Below are 17,710 nucleotides of genomic sequence, written 5' to 3'. Positions count from 1 at the left end.
TATCAGATGTATGTATGTATTCGAACATTTCAAGGTTAATTTTACAAATTTGCACTCTCGTCACAAAACTTCATCCAGTTTGAGAGCATGTCAGGAATTTGGATATGCAACCCCCACCATCGGCCATTCATTAGTTTTAATAGATGGACAGTCATGGAATCAGCTATCGATTTCTACTGGATAATTGTGTCAATGCGATAGTTATACATTTAAGCTACTTGATTCCAGATTAGCTTGATCATGAATTCACAAATTCTTCCTTGCAGGGGAGGTTTTGCACAACAGCACAAATTCTTAAAAGTACCCTGTACTCTACATTGCAGAAAAGCAAGTCTCCATTTCTACTCCTTTTTTAAGACACAAGGGTTCATTCCTTTCTTTTTATATTTCTTCCCTCATCAATTATCTATCATGCTTTCTGGAGTACAGTTTCACAGATGCAAGGTATTCTCCAACACTTTGCCCAAAGTAATATTATTTATGTGTGTGTCATAACAGTGGGCATGGCCAGGCTATTTACCAACACACAAATTAGGAACAAGGGTAGGCCACTCGGCCCTTCGAGCCTGCTCCGCCATTCAATAAGTTCATGGCTGAACTGATTACTCCACATTTCCACCTACCCCTGATAACCTTTCACCCCCCTACTTATCAAGAATCTATCTACCTTTGCCTTAAAAATATTCAAAGATGCTGCTTCCACCGCCTTTTGAGGAAGAGAATTCCAAAGACTCACAACCCTCTGAGAGAAAATATTTCTCCTCATCTCTGTCTTAAATGGGTGATCCCTTATTTTTAAACAGTGATCCCTAGTTCTAGATTCTCCCGCGAGGGGAAACATCTTTTCCACATAAACCCTGTCAAGACCCCTCAGGATCTTATATGTTTCAATCAAGTCACCTCTTACTCTTCTAAATTCCAGCGGACACAAGCCTAGTCTAACCAATCTTTCCTCCTAAGACAGCCCGCCAATTCCAGGTATTATTCTAGTAAACCTTCTCTGTACTGCCTCCAATGCATTTACATCCTTCCTTAAATAAGGAGACCAGTACTGTACACAGTACTCCAGATGTGGTCTCACCAATGACCTGTATGGCTGAAGCATAACCTCTCTACTTTTGTATTCAATTCCCCTCATGATGAATGATAACATTCTATTGGCTTTCGTAATTACGTGCTGTACCTGCATACTTACCTTTTGCGATTCATGCACTAGGACACCCAGATCCCTCTGCATCTCAGAGCTCTGCAATCTCCCACCATTTAGATAATATGCTTCTTTTTTATTCTTCCTGCCAAAGTGGACAATTACACAATTTCCTACATTATACTCCATTTGCCAGGTCTTTGCCCACTCACTTCACCCATCTATATCCCTTTGTAGCTCCCTTATGTCCTCTTCATAAGTTACTTTCCTACTTATCTTTGTGTCATCAGCAAATTTAGCAACTATACCTTCAGTCCCTTCATCTAAGTCATTTATATAAATTGTAAAAAGTTGAGGCCCCAGCACAGATCCCTGTGGCACACCACTTGTTACATCTTGCCAACCAGAAAATGATCCATCTATGCCGACTCTCTGTTTCCTGTTAGCTAGCCAATCCTCTATCCATGCCAATATCTTACCCCCTACACCATGAGCTTTTATTTTCTGCAATAACCTTTGATGTGGCACCTTATCAAATGCATTCTGGAAATCTAAGTACAATATAGCCATCGGTTCCCCTTCATCCACAGCACATGTAACTCCCTCAAAGAACTCCAATAAATTGGTTAAACATGATTTACCTTTCACAAATCCATGTTGACTCTGTCTGATCACCTTGAATTTTTCTAAATGCCCTGCTATAACGTCTTTAATAATAGCTTCCAACATTTTCCCTAAGACAGATGTTAAGCTAACCAGCCTGTAGTTTCCTGCTTTCTGTCTCACTCCCTTTTTGAATAAAGGAGTTACATTCGCTATTTTCCAATCTAACGGAACCTTCCTCGAATCTAGGGAATTTTGGAAAATTAAAACTAACGCATCAGCTATCTCACTAGCCACTTCTTTTAACACTCAAGGATGAAGTCCATCAGGACCTGGGACATGTCAGCCTGCAGCTCCAACAATTTGTTCAGTACCACTTCCATGGTGATTGTAATTTTCTTGAGTCCCTCCCTCCATTCCATTTCCTGACTTACAGCTAATACTGGGATGTTACTTGTATCCTCAATAGTGAAGACCGATGCAAAATATCTGTTCAATTCATCTGCCATCTCCTTATTATCCATTATTAATTCCCCAGACTCACTTTCTATAGGACCAATGCTCACTTTGTTAACTCTTTTCTTTTTCAAATATCTACAGAACCTCTTACTAGCTGTCTTTATATTTCTAGCTAGCTTTCTCTTGTACTCTAATTTTACCTTCCTTATCAATCATTTAGTCATTCTTTGCTGTTTTTTATATTCTGGTCAATCTTCTGACCTGCCTCCCATCTTTGCACAAATATAGGCTTTTTCTTTAAGTTGATACTATCTTTAATGTTTTAGTTAACCACGGATGGCAGGTCCCACCCTTGGAATTTGTCCTTTTCGTTGAAATGTATCTATTCTGTGTATTCTGAAATATCCCCTTAAATGTCTGCCACTGCATCTCCATTGACCTATCCCTTAACCTGATTTGCCAGTTCACTTTAGCTAGCTCTGCTTTCATGCCCTTATAATTGCCCTTATTTAAGTTTAAAATACTAGTCTTGGACCCACTCTTCTCTCCCTCAAACTGAATGTAAAATTCAATCATATTATGATCACTGCTACCTAGGGGCACCTTAACTATAAGGTCATTAATTAATCCTATCTCATTGCACAATACAGGTCTAGTATAGCCTGCTCTCAGGTTGACTCCAGAACATATTGTCCCAAGAAATTATCCCGAAAACATTCTATGTACTCCTCATCTAGGCTATCACTTCCCATCTGATTTTTCCAGTCTAGATGTAGGTTAAAATGCCCCATAACTATCTCAGTACCTTTCTGACAAACTGTCATTATTTCTTCCTTTATACCCTGTCCTACAGTGTGGTTAATGTTAGGTGGCCTATACACCACTCCCACAAGTGACTTCTTGCCTTTATGATTTCTCATCTCTACCCAAACTGCTTCTACATCCTGGTCTCCTGAACTTAGGTCATCCCTCCCTATTGTGCTAATACCATCATTAATTAACAGAGCTACCCCTCCACCTTTTCCTAGCTTCCTGTCCTTCCTAAATGCCATGTTCCCTTCAATATTTGACTATCTGTTGCATTCTTTACCCAAAGCTCTGTGCAGGCACATTTTCAGCAGCAGTTACTTTGACAGTACTTAGAATTGGCTACTTTCCCTCTGGAATACCAAGGCTAATTCGTGCCATTAGTTCCATTCTAACTGAGATCAGGTAACCAATCCAGACTGCTGATCAAACCTGAAATTTTTCTGGCCTTTACAATTCAGCATGTCATCAGATAAACTCACTGAGACACCAGAAGAACAGATCATTCCTCTCTAAACAGCAGTGAGTGTCAATGGACAGAATTTAGGGCTGGCTTGCATAGTGCTGACTGTCAAGCTTTTATGGAGCTGTTGTTTGCTTGATCCATAGGCACATACTAACAGGACCTAATATAATTAAGCCCCTTGAGCCTGTTCATCCATTCAGTTGAGTCATGGCTGATCTGTACCTCAAATCCATTTGTCCACCTTTGTTTCATATCCCTTGATATCCTTACGCAAAGAGAAATCTAGCGATCTCAGTCATTAAAATTTCCACAGTCTTTGGGGGAGTGCATTCTAGATTTTCACTACCTTTTATGTGAAAATGTATTTCCTGATTTCACTCCTAAATAGCCGAGCTTTCATGTTAAGTTTATCTCCCTTTGTACTGGATCCTCCAACCAAAGGAAATTGTTTCTCTGTATCTAACCTATCAAACACCTTTATCATTTTAAACAACTTAGAGTCATAGAGTTATACAGCACAGAAACAGGCCCTTCGGCCCATTGTGTCTGTGCCGGCCATCAAGTACCTATCTATTCTAATCCCATTTTCCAGCACTTGGCCTGTAGCCTTGTATGCTATGGCATTTCAAGTGCTCATCTAAATACTTCTTAAATGTTGTGAGGGTTCCTGCCTCTACCACCCCTTCAGGCAGTATGTTCCAGATTCCAACCACCCTCTAGGTGAAAAAATCTTTCCTCAAATCCCCTCTAAACCTCCTGTCCCTTACCTTAAATCTATACCCACTGGTTATTGATCCTCCGCTAAGGGAAAAAATTTCTTCCTATCTAACCTATCAATGCCCCTCATAATTTTGTATACCTCAATCAGGTCCCCCGTCAACTTGATTAAATCACTCTTCCATCTTCTAAACTCAAGGGAATACAATCTGCACTCATAATTTAACCCTTTAAGCCCTGTAACTTCCTATCATTCTGGTGAATCTGTGCTGCACTTCTTCCAAGACTTGGAAGTCTTTGGTTTGGTGTCCAAAACTGAACAGAATACTCCAGATGGGGTTTGCAGTCTGATGAAGACACTGTACAACTGAAGCATCACTTCCTCACTTTTGAATTCTAACCCTCTTTAAATAAAGGCCAACATTCCATTAGCTTTGTTGATTACATGTGCTCTCTTAGTGATTTCTTTACATAGAATCTATTCAGTCCCCCACAGCTCCAAGTCTCGTAACATTAAGAAAATATTCCAATTTCTCAGATCCAAAGTGGATGACCTCGCACTTCCCCACAAATTTCATCTGCCATAGTTTTGCCCACTCGCTTAGTCTGCCTACATTCCTTTGTAACTTAAAAGCAAAATACTGTGGATGCTGGAAATCTGAAATACAAACAGAAAGTACTGGAAATACTCAGAAGGTCACAGACCTGAAACGTTAACTCTGTTTCTCTCTCCACAGATGCTGCACCTGCTGAGTATTTCCAGCACTTTCTGTTTTTATTCCTTTGTAACTCCCTGTTCCCATCCACACAACCTACTATGCCTTCTAATTTAGTGTAGTCTGCAAACTTGGATGTACAATTCTCTATTCCTTCATCAAGGTCATTAATATATATGATGAGAAGCAGAGGCTCTAGTACAGATTATTATGGAATACCATTTGCCAGAGCCCAACAGTCAGCATGCACCCTTTATCCCTACTCTCTGTCTTCTACCTCCCAACCATTTACCAATTAATGTCATAAGGTTACCTCCAGTTCCAAGCATTCTGATTTTTGCTAACAATCTCTTGTGCAGAACCTTATCAGATGTCTTCTGTAAGCCCACCTAGCCAACATCCATAGACACTTCCCTGCACCCATGCTAATGCTCTCTAATAATCTTGTAACTAAAATTAATTAGGGTTTATCAAAATCAAGTATTTAATATGTATGTATGTATCTCATTGGCAATAAATGTATAAATTTCTCTATGTAAGAGAAATGTGTTACTGATACCAGACTCTGAAATTTGATGAAGTTCTCAATGTCTCAACAATGCTTTGGGATTACTGCAGGTGGGCTGAATCCAGTACAGAAGTAGCAAAGGTGTAGTGCCACAGATGGCTGAAATGGGTGATAGAGACAGAAAGCATCAATGGAATTTGTGAGAGAAGAGTGATGAGTCTAATATAATTGCCTGATTGATGTAGGTTGTCTGATAGTAAGTGTTCTAGTATATCATTTCATACTTAATGGGTGACAAGGGTGTCTGATTTTGTTTCAAATGGACGTGCTCCAGAGCATTGAAGTCCTTATAATTTGGTGCAGATTGACATTAATTTGGCAATCTCGCCCAGAAAAGCCACAAGAGAGCAAAATCAGCAAAAAATAATTTCTGGCTGGGAGAGGGGGTGTGCCAATGAAGTTGACGATAAAGAAATTGTAGCAACAGCAAAGAAAGACCTGCTCTACATTTAGTCACACAATCCTTAACTAATGAAAGCTTTAGATGATAAATGGAAGTGTTCCATTCCCAGCACTAACATCTCTTACTTAAGAAAAAAATACTTGCATTTATATAACGCTTTTCACGACCACCGGTCGTCTCAAAGCACTTTACAACCAATGAAATAAAAGCAAAATACTGCGGATGCTGGAAATCTGAAATAAAAACAAGAAATGCTGGAAATACTCAGCAGGTCTGGCAGCATCCATGGAAAGAGAAGCAGAGTTAATGTTTCAGGTCAGTGACCCTTCTTCAGAACTGCAGACAATGCCCCAGACACCACCATCACCATCTCTGGGTATGTCCTGTCCCACCGGCAGGACAGACCCACCAGAGGTGGCAGCACAGTGGTATACAGTCAGGAGGCAGTTGCCCTGGGAGTCCTCATTGACTCTAGACCTCGATGAAGTCTCATGGCATCAGATCAAACATGGCAAGGAAACCTCCTGCTGATTACCACCTATCACACCACCACCCCACCCCCCCGCCCCACCTTGGCTGATGAATCAGTAATCCATGTTGATCACCACTTGGAAGAAGCACTAAGGGTAGCAAGGGCACAGAATGTACTCTGGGTGGGGGACTTCAATGTCCATCACCAAGACTGGCTGGGTAGCACCACTACTGACTGAGCTGGCCGAGTCCTAAAGCACATAGCTGCTAGACTGGGTCTGCGGCAGGTGGTGAGGGAACCAACAATTGGTGACCTCGTCCTCACCAATCTACATGTTGCAGATGCATCAGTCCATGCCAGTATTGGTAGGAGTGACCACTACACAGTCCTTGCGGAGACCAAGTACCGTCTTCAGACTGAGGGTACCCACCAATATGTTCTGTGGCACTACCACCGTGCTAAATGGAATAGATTCCAAATAGATGTAGCAACTCAAAACTGGGCATCCATGAGGCTCTGTGGGCCATCAGCAGCAGCAGAATTGTATTCAACCACAATCTGTAACCTCATGGCCCGGCATATCCCCCAGTCTACCATTACCATCAAGTTGGGGGATCAACCCTGGATCAATGAAGAGTGCAGGAGGGCATGCCAGGTGAAGCTCCAGGCATACCTCAAAATGAGGTGTCAACCTGTTGAAGCTAAAACACAAGACTACTTGCGTGCCAAACTGCGGAAGCAGCGTGTGATAGACGGGCTAAGTGATCCCACAATCAATGGCTCAGATCTAAGTTCTGCAGTCCTGCTACTTCCAGTCATGCATGGTGGTGAACAGTTAAACAACTAACAGGAGGAGGAGGTTCCACAAGTATCCCCATCCTCAATGATGGGGGAGCCCAGCACATCAGTGCAAAAGATAAGGCTGAAGCATTTGCAGCCATCTTCATCCAGAAGTGCCGAATGGATGATCCATCTCAGCCGCTTCCTGAGGTCCCCAGCATCACAGATGCCAGTCTTCAGCCAATCTGATTCACTCCACATGATATCAAGAAACGGCTGAAGGAACTGGATACTGCAAAGGCCTTGACATTATTCTGGCAACAGTACTGAAGACTTGTGCTCCAGAACTAGCTGCAGCCCTAGCCAAGCTGTTCCAGTACAGCTACAACACTGGCATCTACCCGGCAATGTGGAAAATTGCCCAGGTATGTCCTGTACACAAAATGCAGGACAGGTCCAACCCAGCAAATTTCTGCCCCATCAGTCTACTCCCGCTGGAAGGAGTCATTAACTGTGCTATCAAGTGGCACTTGTCAGCAATACTCTGCTCACTGACGCTCAGTTTGGGTTCCGACAGGACCACTCAGCTCCTGACCTCATTACAGCCTTTGTCCAAACATGGACAAAAGAGCTGAATTCCAGAGGTGAGCTGAGAGTGACTGTCTTTGACATCAAGGCAGCATTTGATTGAGTATGGCATCAAGGAGCCCTAGCAAAACAGGAGTCAGTGGGAATCAGGGGGAAAACTCTCCACTGGTTGGAGTCATACCTAGCACAAAGGAAGATGGTTGTGGTTGTTGGAGGCCATTCATCTCAGTCGCAGGACATCACTGCAGGAGTTCCTCAGGGTAGTGTCCTTAGCCCAATCATCTTCAGCAGCTTCATCAATGACCTTCGCTTCATCATTAGGTCAGAAGTGGGGATGTTCGCTGATAATTGCATATTGTTCAGCACCTTTCACAACTCCTCAAATACTGAAGCTGTCCTTGAACAGATGCAACAAGTCCTGGATGACATCCAGGCTTTGGCTGTTAAGTGGCAAGTAACATTTGCACCACACAATTTCCAGGTAGTGACCATCTCAAACAAGTGAGAATCTAACCATCTTCCCTTGACGTTCAATGGCATGATCATCATTGAATCCCCCACTATCAACATCCTGGGGGTCACTATTGACCAGAAACTGAACTGGACCAGCCACATAAATTCCATGGCTACAACAGCAGGTCAGAGGCTGGGAATTCTGTGGCGCGTAACTCACCTCTTGTCTCCCCAATGCCTGTCCACCATCTATAAGGCACAAGTCAGGAGTGTGATGGAATACTCTCCATTGCCTGGTTGGGTGCATCTCCAACAACACTCAAGAAGATCAACACCATCCAGGGAAAAGCAGCCCACTTGATTGGCACCTCATCCACCACCCTCAACATTCACTCCCACCACCACCGACGCACAGTGGCAGCAGTGTGTACCATCTACAAGATGTACAGCAGCAACTCACGAAGGCTCCTTCAACAGCACCTTCCAAACCCACGAACTCTACCATCTAGAAGGATAAAGGCAGCAGAGGCATGGGAACACCACCACCTGCAAGTTCCCCTCCAAGCCACACACCATCCTAACTTGGAACTATATCGCCGTCCCTTCACTGTCACTGAGTCAATATTCTGGAACTCCCTTCCTAACAGCACTGTGGGTGTACCTACACCCCAAGGACTGCAGCAGTTCAAGATGACAGCTCACCACCACCTTCTCAAGGGCAATTAGGGATGGACAATAAATTCTGGCCCAGCTAGTGACGCCCACATGCCCTGAACGAATTATAAAAGTACTTTTTTGAAGTACTTTTGAATGAGCCTAAAATACTCACAGAAAAAGCATTTCGTTGTAAAGTATTGAAGTATCTCAGTAAAAATATTAATTTTTGCACCCATTATTTTCAAGTGGTTCCTATTGATGTATAATCACTGCAAGAAAAGTTGAAGTAGGTGTGATTGTTGAATGATAAATCTAAGTCCTTGCATGTGTCATGAATACCCAGCATGCCAAATGGGAAATATTAATTTCATCAGTTGGAACCTTGCCTCAGACTTTTACTGGAAATTCTTATAAATAACTTTTTTGGAAAAAAAAAAGTAAACTGGCAGCCAAGTGGCCACTGCAATTTACATTTGAAACACCAAAAGATTAGACTTGAGCCAACATGACTGACTCAACCTCACCAGAACAATGGGATGCTCTCTGATTAAATTACCTGAAATGGCCTTATCAACACAGTCATCAAGGGCCATCTACACCTATTGACTTTGAAAGAGCCAACTCCCCCCCAACCCCCCACTGTCAGGCAAGCCCCCTCCCCCCACCCCACCTGCAAAGAATGAGGAAAAATTCATTTCGCCACATGAACATTGATTTTAAACTATTGGTGCTGAAGAAAGAAATTGCTTTAAAAAACAATTGGAGACTTTGGCTGGAGAGAGACATTAGCATATTAACTGACAAGTATTTCAAAGGACAAAGAAGTTATTCACTGCTCCAATCTAATCCACAATGGACTTTTGATTACCAGACATTGAAGGTGGAAAGGCTAGCATTCTAGGTTAACTGCTAAGATGGCCAAATACACAAACAGGCGTGGTCAGACCAGTTTGGTCACATGACTGGCTGACTGTTGGAGTTTTTTTGAATTTGAACTTCCAACAGGGATTGTGAACTCAGAAAACTGTGTTCTCCTGAGAACACCTTTCTACTGTCTGCTCTCATCTCACTCTGACTAGCTTCGGAAACCATTGAAGACACATGAACCCCAAGAGAGAAAAGTCTCCTACAATAAACAAGGTTTAAGAAGAATACTGGGCCGCAACAAAAAGCAAGACTACTTACAAAAGGACTACAGTGAGCTCGAAGCACAGTAAACAAGAAACTCTTCTGATATTGCCTAAAACCTCTCCATTTTATTTTTCTTCTGCTCTTTTCTGTCCCTATTTACATGTGTGTATCACGTGTGTGTGCTAGCATGGGCATGTCATATATCCGTAGGCGTCAACCATATTAAAGTTTAAGTTTAAGGTTTAATAAATTTCACTTTTATTCTTTAAATCGAAAGAAAACTTGGTGTGCTCATTTCTTTGCCTTATAATTGGAAAGCTGTGAACAAGGATCCACAAAGGGGGAACTCAAAACATAGTGTGTTTAAAATTAAACCCTGTTACAATAAGACCAGCTGAAGACAGTAAAAGACCCCTGAACACCTTTCTCACCTGGCCGTAGCACCATCAAGTGTGATTAGACAGTTTGAGGGATAGAGCCTTGAATCTCAGAGAAGATTCCAGAAGGACCTTATTAAAACCACAAAGAGGTTTGGTAATGTCATGTGACTTCTTTGCAGCTCTGAAGAGACTGTAAGCTTTGTCAGACAGAAAGCAGAGAGTAGTAACTGAAAAGACATCCACAGAGCAGCTCTCTCTCTCTCTCACCCTCTCTCCAGTAAAGATCCAGAAAAGACCCAGCTGCAACTGGTAAAGCCTCGAGCCCACAGACTGCCCTAGCCAACAACTAGGGGACAAGGATCAAACCCCCTGTTCTGCCTTCCGGAGCCCTGAGAAGCAATCCTGCAACCGTGCACGTGGCCCAGCGAGGACTACAATTTCAACTAGGATTCTGTGACTGATCTACCGTATTTAAATTCCATTTATTCCGGACTCAACTCCAACTACAAAATATGTTTTCTCTCTGTAATCTATTCGTGTGTGTGTGTGTGTGTGTATGACTCTCGTGTGAATGTGTGTGTGAATACGTAGTGTATTTTTAGTAATTTTCATCGGTTTAGAGTGTTAAGAGTAATATACGTACATCTTTCTTGTTTAAACTCAAGCAAACCTGTCTGATTGGCAATTATATTAGAGGAACGGGAGCAAGTGTTCACTGAGGTGGTAATTTCAATTACTGTGTAAAAAAAAATAAACCCTGTTGTGGTCACACCAGAGAAGGAGCCTGAGACCCCGCTCACCTGGCCATAACTGAAATTTGGGGGCTCTAATCCATGATTACAACCCAAAGACAAATGAGAAATTGGAAGTCGGAAACCAAATTGATTCCTATCAAAAAAAACTTCAATACAGGTTTTCTTGTGGTTTTTGCTGTTTGAATACTAATATGTCCACATCCGAGCCAGGGTGAAGTAACTTGGGATAAAGTTAAAGCCCCTATCTATGGAAGAATTGAGGAATGTGGCTGGACAGTTTGGGATTATGTTCCGTATAAAAGCTAAGAAATCCGAAATCCTAAGACTTGTGACCAAATATTTTTCACTTGAGCCTGAAGATTCAGAAACAGGGTTGAAGTCAGACTCAGACAGGGTAATGTTAGCAAAAATATGATTAGAATGAAGAAACTTGAATTGGAAGACAGGGAAAAAGAGAGAGAAAGAACGAGAGCAGAGAAGGAAAAAGAGAAGAGAGGGAAAGAGAGATAATTTTCCAGAAAGAGCAGGAGAAAAGGGAGCTAAGGCGGCTTGAATTAACTAGGGGGCGATATGGTAACCCCAGTGAAAGTATGGCCACTGTGGAAGCTACCCTTAACTCAGGACCATGTACTGAGCTCTTAAAGTTCTCCCAGTTGATTCCAAAGTTCAATGACGGAGATGTGGAAGCATTTTTTATCACGTTTGAAAAGCTTGCAAGACAGTTGAAATGCCTGGCTGAGAGCTGGACCCAAACTAACAGGAAAAGCCCATGAGGTTTACTCACTGTTGACAGATGAAAATTCATCGGATTATGAATTGACTAAAAACGCTATCCTCAGGGCATATGAGCTGGTACTGGAAGCGTATCACCAGAAATTCCAAATCCTCCAGAAACAGTCTGATCAAACTTACCTCGAGTTTGAAAGAAGTAAGCAGCTGGCTTTCGGCCAGTGGATTAGGGCACTTAAAGTACAGCCCACCTATAAAAACCTTAGAGAGTTCATTCTGCTCGAGGATTTTAAAAACTCTCTTCCCCTTTCTATTAAAACCCATGCAGAGGAACAAAAGGTTCAAAGGGCCAAGCTGGCCACAGTGCTGGCTGATGAATTTGCTCTCACATATAAATCCGTATCCCAATGGAAACCCTTCCCTAGTCATCCCCACAACCCCGAAAAGGATAAAAGGTGGAAGGATGATAGGAGCCCAAACAGTCCTGGGTGAGAGAGGAAAGCTGGACACACAGGGAGCCCTCCTCAAGCCAAAATTGACAGTGCTGTGAGCAGGAGTGAGACCCGAAGACCTGTGTATTTCCATTGTAACAAGGCAGGTCCCCTCCAAGCTGACTGCTGGAAAATCCAGGAACGTCTGTAGGATTAATCAAGGCACACCTGAGCAGTGCAGGAGAAGAGGCCTTGACGGAAAACACAGCACAGCTGGCTGTGGCTTTAACCGCAACAGCTGTAAGACCCAGGAAACATACTGCTGTGGGTGCAGAAAAATTTAACAAGATCCCGTAAGGTTATTAGCATTTTGTATCCAAAGGGAGAGTATCCCCAGACCTTTTGAGTGGGGCAAGCAAGCCCATCATTATACTCAGGGATACAGGGGCCACCAGATCCCTTTTGCTGGGAAAAGGCATGATCTTTCCCCCAGAGAGTGCAGTGAATACAATGTAATGAATGATATTGGAGGGCGGTGTATGTCCATACCTTTATATTGGGTGCATTTGGAGTGCAACCTAGTTTCGGGATCGGTGACCATGATGATTGTCCCCAGTTTGCCTGTGGACGGGGTTGACTTGCTGCTTGGTAATGAGCTGGCGGGAGAGACAGTGGTAGCTTCCCCAGTAGTGGTAGAGAGACCAAAGGACATCAGAGAGACAGGGCATTTGCAGGAGACTGTCGCCTGCATTTCCCCTGATTGTGTGGTGACTCGGGCCATGGCCAAATTTCAGAGGAGACTGAACTGGTACTGCAGACAGATGACCCTGCTATCTGTCTGAAACTTCCTTCAGGAAGATAGAGAACCCAAGGAATGGGTGAACCGAATTTTCCCTAGTTGAGGCTCAACAAGCCGAACCAGTATTAAAGAAGTTAGCACAGGCTGCCCAAACTGAAATTGAAGCAGAGTGAGTCCCTGATTACTACTATGTAAAGAATGAGGTGCTGATGCAGAAGTGGAGCTCTCCTCACAGACCTGCAGACAAAGAGTGAACAGTGGTTCACCAGATAGTGGTACTGCCGAGGTACCGTTAAGAAATATTAAGAATGGCCCTTGAGCTTCCAATGGCTGGTCATATCAGTGTGAGAAAGACCAACGCCCGCATAAGACAGCAGTTTGACTGGTCAAAACTCCACAAAGATGGTGTGGAGTTCTGGAAAACTTGCCACATGTGCCAAGTTGTGAGGAAGCCCCAACGTGCAGTAAAATCTGCACCCCTAATTTTTGTACTGGCTTTTGGGGAATCCTCCAACAGAGTGCTGGTGAATTGTGCGGGACCCCTGCCAAAAACTAAAGGGGACAGACAGCACAGATCTGGCAGACAGTTAGGGAGGAAGGGGACGAAATGGACAGTGAGGACAGGTTAAAGGAGGCCCAAGAGGATTCCCAAATGGAACCCCCTAATGTCTGGTCAGCCAACCCTGAAGAGTTGGGAAAATTGGACCCCACAACCTCCTACATAAATGCAGGCCAAAGAAGCACCTTACCAAGACTGCTAACAGCATTTGCAGAAACCTGCAGGGAAAAGGAAATTTCCCAAAAAGGCATACCAACAGTGAGGGTGATGCCTCACCTAGTCGAAGTGCTGCAGGGGAGTGGAGCGGAAGCTGGGCAGACACCTGCAAGTAGGAATGTCCCAGAGATATGGGGGAGGTTAGAAAAGAGACCCTCCCCACAGTGAAGAGAAAGGGGAAACAAAAATGCTCTAGAGTGAGCAGCACTTGTATGACTCACCAGAACACTCAATGTGAGGTCAGGGCGGATCTATCCACTGCAGAAACCAAGGATCAGGGCTCAAGCCCAAAGCTAATCAAATCCCCCAATTTCACTTGAGACTCCAGCAAGAACATGTGCCCAGAGGAAATCTCAGACTTAAAACCAATGTATTATCCAATACCACCAGAGGGAGAGAAATTAGCAAGGTACTGAAACATGAAGGGTTAGAACCACGTGTTGCAGAAATAGCAGCTGAGGGGTTAAAGCTTGTGCCTAAAGGGGAACTTGCCCTGGACAATCATGGAATATTTGCAGACACCAAGCTTCCCCAACAACTACATGGTTGTTGAGATGCCCATCCCCAGGTTATCACAAATTGATACTAAAGAAATTTTAAACCCATTGGACAACACGTAACCATCTTAGATAAACTTCAAGGGAAAAAGGGTAATTAAATCAGCTTTGCTGCTGCAGAGGAAAAAAAAGACAAGCTGCAACAATTCTAAGATTCATGAGTGAATGAGAGTGAATGAAAAATGTGTTTTCTTTTGTTCTTTTTTCCAATTCCTGTAACAAAATGCTCCCACCATTGCATTTCATTCTGTGTGGTACAGTGACATCATGAAAACCCAGCATGCCAAATGGGAAATATTAATTTCATCAGTTGGAACCTTGCCTCAGACTTTTACTGGAAATTCTTACAAATAACTTTTTTTTTTAAAGTAAACTGGCAGCCACGATGACCACTGTAATTTACATTTGAAACACCAAAAGATCAGACTGGAGACAACACAACTGACTCAACCTAACCAGAACAATGGGATGCTCTCTGATTAAATTACCTGAAATGGCTTCATCAACAAAGTCATCAGGGGCCATCTACATCTATTGACTTTGAAAGAGCCAGCTGCACCCCCCACCCCCCCCCCCACCCACCCGCACCCTCCCCCCTCCCCACCCTCACCAAGTGTGACTGGACATCTTGAGGGATACAGCCTTGAATCTCAGAGAAGATTCCAGAAGGACTTCATTAAAACCACAAAGAGGTTTGGTAATGCCATGTGACTGCTTGTGCGGCTCTGGAGAGACTGTAAGCTTTGTCAGACAGAAAGCAAAGGGAAGTAACTGAAAAGACATCCAAGGAGCTGCTCCCCTCTCTCTGTCTCTGTCTCTGTCTCTCCAGTACAGATCCAGAGAAGACCCAGCTGCAATTGATAAAGCCTCAAGCCTACAGACCACCACAGCCAACAACTAGGGGACAAGGATCAAACCCCCTCAACCAAGCAAGCCCTCAACTGTGCACATCGCCCAATGAGCACTTCAGGACTCAATTTCAACTGCGGACTCTAGGACTGATGTATTGCATTTAAATTCTATTTATTCCAGACTCAGCTCCAACCACCAAACCTGTTTTCCCTCTGTAATCTATTTGTGTGTGTCTGTGTGTGTGTGTGAGAGAGAGACTCTCATGTGAATGTGTGTGTGAATGCATAGCATATTTTTAGTAATTTTAACTGGTTTGGAGTGTTAAAAGTAAAAAACTTACATCTTTCTTGCTTAAACTCAAGAAAACCTGTCTGATTGGTTCTTTAGCAATTTCATTAGAGGAACAGGAGCCAGTGCTCACTGAGGTACTAATTTCAATCACTGTGTTTTAAAAAAAGGATAAACCCTGTTGTGGTCAAACCAGAGAAGGGGTGAAAGGGGAGCTTGAGACCCCTCCTCACCTGGCTCTAACACATGATTCAACAACATATGGAAACAAAATCTAGGCAGGCCCTCTATGCAGTAGTGAGAAAGTGCTGCACTGTCAGATCAGACATAAAACGGAAAGACCATTTCTACTCTCAGGTGGACTTTAAAGGTGGAATGGCACTCTTTTGAAAGACACGTTGTCCAGCTCAATATTTATCCTTCAACCAACATCACTAAACAGAATATCTAGTCATTATCACATTGCTGCTTCTTGGACCTTGCTATTTCCTTAATTAAAACAGTACTTCAAAAGTACTTTATTGGCTGTAAAACACTTTGGAGCGGCTTGGGGTGTGAAAGGTGCTAAATAAATGCAAGTCTTTCTTTTTAACTGTAGAATTACAACACTTGATGCACATCACAGATGGTTCAATCAATAGCATTGAACTGCAGGACTGTGAGCTTGAATTGAACTGTTCTGAGGTCCGAACGCTTCACTGCATATGGAGCCATGAGTCTATCTTGTTATAGAGACAACTTAGGGTTCATTCATATTCCAGAAGCGAGTAACCAACTTTGTTGCAGAGTTGGAATTCAGCTAATGAGAAGTTCTTCAGAAAGAATAATCGATATGGAGTGATATTATGTCTCCATCTCTATGCTAATTATATATAAATACAAACTGCGACCCACCAAAGAGTTTGGGCAAGTTTGGTCACGAAAGTTACTTCCTCCTTGGAAGTTAAAGAGCAAAACGATGGAGGGTCCGAAGACAACCATCAATGAAATCTATCTATTCATCATCATTCCTTGGGCTGGACTACTCCGACCCCCCCTTCTGATGAAGTCCTGACTTGAATTTGCAAAGATATTATTGGACTTTTCCTGTGAGCTGCTAAAGGGAACAGTCGATGTGCACTGAAATAAAAACAAGAAATGCTGGAAATACTCAGCAGGTCTGGCAGCATCTGTGGAGAGAGAAGCAGAGTTAATGTTTCAGGTCAGTGACCCTTCATCAGAACCGTCAATGTGTACTGGCGGGTTAGAGAACCAGTGACATTGAAACGATTGATGAGCCACCTTTGCTAAATCAGATTATCTGATTTTAGAAAATATGACTATCGCTATCCACTCTTCGATAGATTAGCCCATTGTCGTCTTTAATGCATAATCTAAACAGGATTTTAAACATGAACCCGCGCAGTTATAATACTTGATGGTGATGGTACTTAAAGGTAGCGTCTGGAACCTTGTTTCCCCTTATTAGAATTATCCAGAAATCTCGACAAATTGTCCCCACTGTATGAGGCCGCTGTATTTATTCCATAGAAGGGGCCGGGGCGGGTTGAAAACTGCAATTAATAAAGGCATTGACACACTGCTTGATTAAACCTGAGGATTCGAGTATGTTAATGACTTGTACAGTGTAAAAGCAAGCACGTGAATAAATTCCAGATACATAATGACTAAGTACATATGCTGCATTCGTTCCGATATATACATAGAGATGTACAAGTGTATTTATATGTTATAATTACATATCGAGTCGTAGATACATGTGAAGCACGTATATATTCACAATACATAAGACACGCACATACACTGTCCTTCCTCTGTACAAATATATAATGCAGTGTGCATAAAATGTTTCTAAATCAAGAAAATGTACAAATACCGTATATACGTGTGCAATTTACGCACATATATGCAGACACTTAGAAGTAAATATGTAGGATTCACGTCCGCAGTTTATATGTATTACCTATTTAGTATCTGTACATACTTTATTCATATGTTTGCATTGTGCATATCACACGAGATATACACAAAAACCTATTCAGAATATATTTTAAATGCTCACACACTGTGGTTCTATTCATATATCCTTTTTCTCGTTGTTTTTCAGTGTTCATCCTACACTTGCGCTTTTGTTCACACTCTTTCATCTTGCATTCCTATTTTCTCTTCCTTCTTTT

This window comes from Heterodontus francisci, chromosome 5 (assembly GCF_036365525.1).
Source record: "Heterodontus francisci isolate sHetFra1 chromosome 5, sHetFra1.hap1, whole genome shotgun sequence".
Classification (NCBI taxonomy): domain Eukaryota; kingdom Metazoa; phylum Chordata; class Chondrichthyes; order Heterodontiformes; family Heterodontidae; genus Heterodontus; species Heterodontus francisci.
This window is presented reverse-complemented; position numbering follows the sequence as displayed.